At 32.2% G+C, this 8,564-nt stretch overlaps 1 pseudogene; it reads left to right on the top strand.

The window, feature by feature from the left end:
* The first annotated feature begins 5,102 nt into the window (after positions 1 to 5,102).
* Positions 5,103 to 7,929, top strand: LOC149242552 (3-ketoacyl-CoA synthase 4 pseudogene; annotated as a pseudogene).
* Positions 7,930 to 8,564: the final 635 nt, after the last annotated feature.

Raw genomic sequence — 8,564 nt, 5'->3', positions numbered from 1 at the left:
GATCATTGTGTATAATCCTAATGTTGATAGATATGTCTACTAACTGGTTTCAGTTAATGGGGCATTGATTTGAGCGTTCAATATATTTTTATTCTTTATCAAAGTATTCTTTTGTTGTATTTGTGTTCTTCAATTTATGCCTTACGACGTTTCCTTTGCAACATCTGGTGCAAATGCTAGTTAATAAACAAATCTTGAATTTAATTTTAATGATTGTGTGATTTTCACGAATTTTGTTTTCCTTTCCTATCACTCAGGTAATTTGTCGTTTATATTTAATCATCCCAGGGAAATTGACCGTCTCGATGAGAGTTTGACTGTGCTATGCTCGGTGGAAATCGTATGCGTTTGGGTTTGTAATGACTGTTCCAAGTAATTAACATCTCACAGCATGTGCATTGTAGCATAAATGTTATTTTAACTAATTAGTATAATATTTAGAAAAATAATATTTTTTTAATTAATTAGTTAATAATTTATTTTATGATTAAAATTGCAGATTGCATCACTATATAATATTTCATTTATTTCGATACTTTTATTGTGGAAAAACAAAAGATTTACTAGCGTAGAAAATTGAGGCTCGAAGTTTTATATTGTTAGTTTGAGGTCTTAAAAATCGAAGGTAAACTTTTTCACTTAATTGTTGAGTTTTATGATGTTATTATAAATAAAGAAATTTTTAGAATGGTAGAAGAAAATATAAATTTATATATTTATAATATAATATTTCAATAATTTAGAAAAATCAAATATGGAGAACAAATATATGTTTTTTTAAAAGTATTTTAATTTTTTGATTTCTACTTCTTGCTGAATGATTTTTGCAGAAGAGGGTTCTTGTTCAATTTCATTTTCTTCATGGCCCCACGTGATCGATGTTAATGATGCTAACCAGAGGTGTAGGCTAGGCGATTCCTACTGACAACAACACAAATTTTCCTACTTTCAACAACACAAACTCGAACCATCACCAAAGCTAAATCAAGTCCAAAGTTAATGGCAAACAGAGTAAGGTTGCTTAGTTCTGCTTTTGCTAGAGGTATTTTTTTATTTTTAAAAGGTTGTCTATCCATAATGGAGATATGGTTCAGTTGTTTGTGATGAACAAAGTTAGGACTGAAGCTATTTTATTATATTCTTGAATTCTTGAACTCGCTGGTTGCTTTTGTAAGACAACAGATTATTAAAGGGTTTTGTTTTTAGTCTAAATACAAATTTTGCAAGAATAAACCATGAGAGATCTATTTGCGAGAGTTGAGCCAACACCACTCATACTATTTGCAGAAGGTTTGAAGGCTGACCTTCTTGCATGATGTACACAGTGATTGTCCATTCCTTAGATTTTTAGTAGTTATTGCCGTGTTTGGTTAAGGTTTGAAGGCCGACCTTCTTGCATGATGTACAAAGTGATTGTCCATTCCATAGATTTTTAGTAGTTATTGCCATGTTTGGTTAAGGGCATTGATTGCTTGGTATATAAATTTGTGAAGAAGGCCGACCTTCTCACATGATGTACAAAGTGATTGTCCATTCCTTATATTTTTAGTAGTTATTGTAGTATAATCGTGTTTGGTTAAGGGCACTGATTGCTTGGTATAGTCGTGTTTGGTTAAGGGCATTGATTGCTTGGTATAGAAATTTGCTAACGCATGTATCACTTGTTAAGAGAGGAAGGATATGATGTTTAATACAATGTGTTGTTAAAATGTTGGTTTGAATGGTTTATAATTGTAAGTTATATTTTTAGATGATTTTAAATGAAAAGAAGTAATATGGAAAAATTAGTGATTGTTATTATAAGAAAAGTAGAATAAAATACATGGAGATTCTAAACTATGTTGCATTGATTACATTTTTATTATTCATATTTTTCATTATTTAACATTGAACTATTTTATTTATATTCAATTTTTTTTCATGCAATTGTTGAATTATACTTTTAAATTACATTTTCTAAATAATATTTTGTATAAATTTAAAACAATAACATTGAATTATCATCAAGTCTAAATCATTGGATTAGCTGCACATGATCTTCTCAAATTTATCAAATACTACATTTTCTATGAATAACATTATATTTACAAATAATTTATATATAAATTACAATTGAAATTTGATTTAAAAGCATCATGAAGAGGACTCCATCACATAGGTTTAAAGTATTACTTCTTTTTATTTGGCATAATGTAACAACATAGGTTATTAGAGAAACTTTTTTTTGAGATGACACAGATCAAAACAACAAAAGGAGAGGATACAAAATTTCATGAATCTAAGATTCTTAGTATAAAGTTTTCAAACAGACTAAGGTTGCTTAGTCTTTCTTTTGCTAGAGGTATTCTTTTACTCTTAAAAGGTTGTCTATCCATAATGGAGATATGGTTCAGTTGTTTGTGATGAACAAAGTTAGGACTTAATTATATTCTATTCTATTCTTGAATTCTTGAACTCAGTGGTCCATCTAGAGATTTTCTAAGACAACGGATTATTAAAGGGCTTTGTTTTGAGTCTAACTACAAATTTTGAAAGAATAAACCATGAGAGATTTTATTATATTCTTGAATTCAAGTTAGGAATGGAGGTATTTTATTCTATTCTTGAATTCTTGAACTCATTGGTCCATCCACAGATTTTGTATGACAACGGATTATTAAAGGGCTTTGTTTTTTGAGTCTAACTACAAATTTTGAAAGAATAAACCATGAGAGATCTATTTGCGTGAATGAATTCGTCCTTTACTTTCAAAATTGTGAGGAACAAATTGTGCCACTCATCATTGACTTCTAAAATGATATTCTCACGAACAAGGATTATGATGTCAATATTATCATGGTCAAATAAAAATTAAAATAGGGAATTTCAAAATTGTGAAGAATTAATTGTGCCACTTATCATTGACTTCTTATATGATATTCTCATGAACAAGGATTATGAAGAAATATCATCATGGTCAAACAACAATTAGAATGGGGAATTTCATAAGTGGCGAGAAAGATTCAAGATTTAGATGAAATCATCACATGGTAAGAGCAATACAATTTTACCCCTAAGCAATGCACACTCCTTTCTACAAAGTGAAATAGATTGGTTTTCCACCAACATTTATTATACCAAATTTATGAAATGAATTTGAAGACATTGAGTCACTATGGAAAGAGAATGATGGGCACTTAGTTGATGCTATGGAAATGATTGAGTTAGATAAAAGACAATCGTCCAAACATACAACAAATAATACCATTCTTTTATAGTTTGGACATTTTACTCGAGTAAAATAAGGATAAAAAGCAACAAGTAACTAAATTAACAACATCATGTAACAAATAACGAGGGAGTTTATTAATGTTTCCCTTACTACTAAAGTCTTTCTATTAAGCTATCCTCATAAAATTAGACCAATTTCTTATGAAAAACACTGATTATCCATTGCATTCTGAATTAAGGTGATATGAGATTACTTTGTTATGAAATGTTTGATTTAAATAATTTACTTATAAAGGTTGCAAAATCATAATGAAGAGCATTTTCATAAATCCTTCACTTTGAACGAGTTTATTAATGTTCCCCTTACTACTAAAGTCTTTCTATTAATCTTTCCTCATAAAATTAGACCAATTTCTAATGAAAAAACTGATTATCCATTGCATTGTGAATTAAGGTGATATGAGATTACTTTGTTATGAAATGTTTGATTTAATTAATTTACTTATAAAGGTTCCAAAATCTTAATGAAGAGCATTTTCATAAATCCTTCACTTTCAACATATCCTGGTTGGAATCTCCTTGAAACATAAAATATGATAAAAAAGAAATACGAGTAAAGAAAATAAATTGCATAAAATTTTGACTTCTTTCTTCTATGCTATAAATTGCATAAAATTTTGACTTCTTTTTTCTATACTATTGTTTCTTACGCCATAACATATGATAAAAAAGAAACACGAGTAAAGAAACAAAATTGCATAAAATTTTGACTTCTTTCATCTATACTATTGTTTCTTATGCCATACTATTGTTTCTTATGTCATTGCATAAAATTTTGACTTCTTTCATCTATGTTATAAATTGCATAAAATTTTGACTTCTTTCATCTATACTATTGTTTCTTATGCCATTGCCTTAGGACGTTTCCTTTGCAACATGTGGTGCAAATGCTAGTTTGAACCTTTAAAAATAATTTTTTTTCTCAATAAAACCATTTTAATACAGTAGTTGAAATTTACTCATGATATTTTGTCTTTAATACAGTGGTTGAATTTTTTTGAAATTTTAAGATTTTTCATAATCATGATTTTTATTTTTAATTTCATGGATACACATTGTTGAAATCTTAATCCTAAAAAAAGGATAATGTGGCATCACCATGACTATACTGAAGCCCAATGCACACCTTATAAACAATCTTTTATGTCTTTGCTTTGTTGGCTATGCCCATGATGGTACTCGTCTGACTTTAGAATTACGTTCCAGAGACCATCCACACATATCATATTTCGTTGCTTAATGCTTTGCTGAAATGATAGATGCATAAGTCTTCCAAGTTTAAGAAAACAACATAGATGACTCTGGCAATCCATCTTCCATTCTTTTTTAAGTCAAACATTATCTTGCTCTTGTCTTGACCATGTGGAATAAGGTTGCTTACTTCTATCTCAGAAAGAACTTGGCATAGGTTTTTGTTTAAACAAATGGATTTATTCATAAAATAAAGTAAATAAATTATTTTTCTTTTCAATAATGTTAAGAAAAATGACAAGAACATCTATAGTATGAAGAATTTAATCTAAGATGGTTATAATTTAACATTTGCACTTGCAATTTCCCATTATTCAGATATCTATAATTTTTAATTTTTCATTTAAATCTTCACTCTATAAAGGAAAAATAGAGATCCCAATTATAAAAGATTGTCTAACATATCACATCACTTTTCACCCAAGCTACCGATTTATGGTGTTTCTTTTGTAACATTTGGTGAAATTACTAGTTAAGTCAAGATTTAAATATTTCCAATACAACATCTACACTATACTCAACTGTATATTATTTTAGTCTTTTATTCTTGAATGGGAAAGGGGCGGAACCTTGAGGGAACTATGATTATCTCCGATATCGATAGGAAAGGGACCGAAACTGGAGGTGAGGGGAACTATAATCGTGGAAGCTCCCTCCTGCTGACGTCATGGAGGGCGCACAAATCATTTTGGGCCGTAGATCTGGCCATAAAATATCAGCCATTGTATAAGGGCAGGACCCACTTTATCTAGATTTTTTTAATATAGAATAAATAAATTTAAACATGTGTTGATGTCAACGATGAGGTGGCTAGGCCCGTGTTAGTGTCACATGGCAGCTGACCTGTCAGGGTGATGTCAGCAATGATGTGGCAGCTGAACTAGTAAGATGACGTTAGGAGGGTCAACCAGCAACAGCAGCCCATTGATTTACGTTGAATGTGGGAGGCCAGATTAAGTGCCGAGCAGGTTGGGGGCCGATGACAAGCCATGGCCATCAATCATGTTTAATCTGAACCGTCCAATCTCATCGGGCCGCAAGTTCATTTCGTTGTGTTACTTGGAAACCAGTGGCATTCGGGTCATCTGATCCATGAAGGAAATGGGCCAACCCTATACATAAACTCGAAATCAAACTTGGAAGTCGGAACCAATCGAACTCCGAACCTTTTAGTGGTTGGCAATGGGCATAATCAATAACATGAGAATAATATAATCATGACATCATAGGTCAGCGGGCTATCGTGTTGTTATCATTCAATGATAACTCATTATTATTAGCCAATGATTTTATTATTATCCAAATGATACGTGAGATACTTGTAAATTTTCGTGATTGATGGGCAATAGTACACAAAGAACACTATTTAAGATGAGGAAGAATCTTGTCAAGCTTGCAATACATCATTATAGATAATTTTATAAAATATTTTAATGGTAAAATAAGTGGATACGTGGTATTGATAAATCATGGTATTGTAACAAAGTCTATTTCTATGTTAATAATATCCACACTGAAGTGGGGGTGAATATCCATGGTTAAGAATCGTGTAATATTGTTATAAAATATTTTGATTGTGAAATAAGTTATGGTTTTTGGGCATGTGGTATTGATAAGCCATGGTATTGGCTCATGGTATTGTAACAAAGCCTATTTACAAAATAATAACAAAATAAAAGTACTACAAATTGACTTTAATTTTAATTTTAACTTTTATTATTAATAGAGCCAACATATAAATATTAAATATTTTCGCCGTAAGGCGTTCTCTTTGAAAAGAACTCCCCTAGGTGTCACTCTGTACTGGTTTGTAGCGTTGGATGAGGTGTTACACGATTGAAAAAATATTAGTCGTTGGATCACCACTGACGCCTCGTACTTGAATTGTGAACTGACTCTATGACATTTCAACTTCTCTTTTTCTTCAACAGGAGATTCCGTCGTGCTTGGAGCCAGCTCCTCAGGCTTTTTAATTTCTTCAACAATCAAGTTTCCATTGTTTCTTCAACAGGAGGTTCAGGTACGCTTGGACCTTTGTTAAATGTGTGAGGTGGAGGCTAGGGCAATGGGATTCTACGGGAGACCCGACCCTTTCTAAGTTATCCTTCTCTCTTCTAGAAGATTCAACAGGTGATTAACTCCTCCAGGGTTAGTTTTCATTTTCCCTTAATTCTTTGTTTCTCTTACTTACAGAAGAATTTATAAGAATATAAGGTATGGGTTCCGAATTACAAGTGTTCAGGGTCCCATTCTTGTTTTTGGATGCACGGTATATATGATGTATCACCCTCGACCTGTGTATCTTATGGATTACTCTTGCTACAAGCCCCCTAAAAGTCTCAAAGTGAACTTCCGATGCCTTATGGAACACTCTAAGCTTTCGAGATATTTTCAAGATTCATCCCTAGAACGATCAGGTTTAGGTGACAACACTTATCTTCCTAGTGCAGTGCATTATATTCCCCCTCGGCGCTCCATGGCCACAACACGAGAAGAGGCCAAGAAGGTCATGTTTCGTACCCTAAACAATCTTTTTAAGAAAATAGGATTGAAACCCAAGGATATCAGGATTCTTGTGGTGAACTGTAGTCTATTCAATCTAACTCCTTCACTGTCTGCTATGATTGTGAATAGGTATAAGTTGAGAGGTAACATTCAAAGCTTCAACTTAGGTGGAATGGGGTTGTAGTGCAGGAGTTATAGCCATTGATCTTGCCAAGGATTTTGTTACAAGTTCATAGAATCATATATGCAATAGTTGTGAGCACAAAAAAAATTACTTAGAATTGGTATTTTGGCAACAAAAAGTCAATGTTGATACCCAATTTCTTGTTTCTTGTCAGGGAATCTGTAGTTCTTCTTTCAAATAAGCACTCTGATCGCTGGCGTGCAAAGTACAAGCTTGTCCATGTTGTGAGAACTCATAAATGAGTAGATGATAAAGCATTCAACTGTATTTATGAGGAGTAAGATGAAGTTGGAAAGATTGATGTTTCATTATCCAAAGAACTTATGACCATAGAAGGAGAAGCATTTAAGAATAATATCACAATTCTAGGATCTCTTGTTCTTCCCATCAAGAGAAATTACTTTTCTTTGCCACCCTTGTTGGGAGAAAGGTCTTCAATATGAATATCAAACCCTATATTCTAGCTTTTAAGCTTGCATTTGAGCACTTCTGTATTCATGCTAGAGGAAGAGCAGTGATTGATGAGTTTCAAAAGAACTTACATCTCAAGCCAATACATGTAGAGGCTTCAACGATGACTCTACATTGCTTTGACAACACTTCTTCAAGCTCAATTTGGTATGAGCTCAATTACATTGAGGCCAAAGTACATATGCGATAAGGCAATAAGATTCAGCAGTGGATTCAAGTGCAACAGTGTTGTTTGGAAGGCACTTTGAACAATGAAATGACTGACTGATAGTCTTTGGGCTGATTGAATTGGTCAATATCCAGTTAAATTGATGATAGAGTGAACAACTGGCGAAATGGGTTGAAACTCTAATACATCCAGTTCAACTTCAGATTTGTGTGTATCTCCTCGATATGTGTGCACTTTGGAGTTCTACAATCTTGGTATTTTTTATTGGTCCCCATTTCAAGGTATCTCACATGGTTTAGCTTTGATTTTTAATTTTTTGCACTTCCAGACTATTGCATCTTCAAGTTGTATATCCAACCTTTGAATTTCCAAAATCTGCAACATCCCAAGATTTAAGAGGGATTTTTCATTTTTATAGCTTTTCTCATGTGAACTTTGTAGGTAGGCTAGTAGTAACATTAGGAAAGTTCTTTGTTATTTGTAAAAAATTCATTTGTGGGAATTGTTTCAATGGACAATTCATGACATTTCCTGTTCACGTTTCTCTCCAGAACTAACATTATTTTCAACTTTACTGAAATAACTAGCTGAAAAAGTTGTATCGTTAAGGTGCTTGATTGTTGAACAATCATATTTAAAAATAATATTGTTTATGTGTTTTGCATTTACTTGATTTCCAAAGGTGATCTAGCGGATTACTTTCTAAAATTCAGT

Source organism: Pinus tabuliformis, chromosome 8 (genome assembly GCF_031772625.1).
Source record: "Pinus tabuliformis cultivar Carrire ecotype Pingquan chromosome 8, CPIR1, whole genome shotgun sequence".
Taxonomy (NCBI): domain Eukaryota; kingdom Viridiplantae; phylum Streptophyta; class Pinopsida; order Pinales; family Pinaceae; genus Pinus; species Pinus tabuliformis.
Note: the sequence above shows the minus strand (reverse complement) of the source record. Positions and strands in the feature narration are given on the sequence as shown.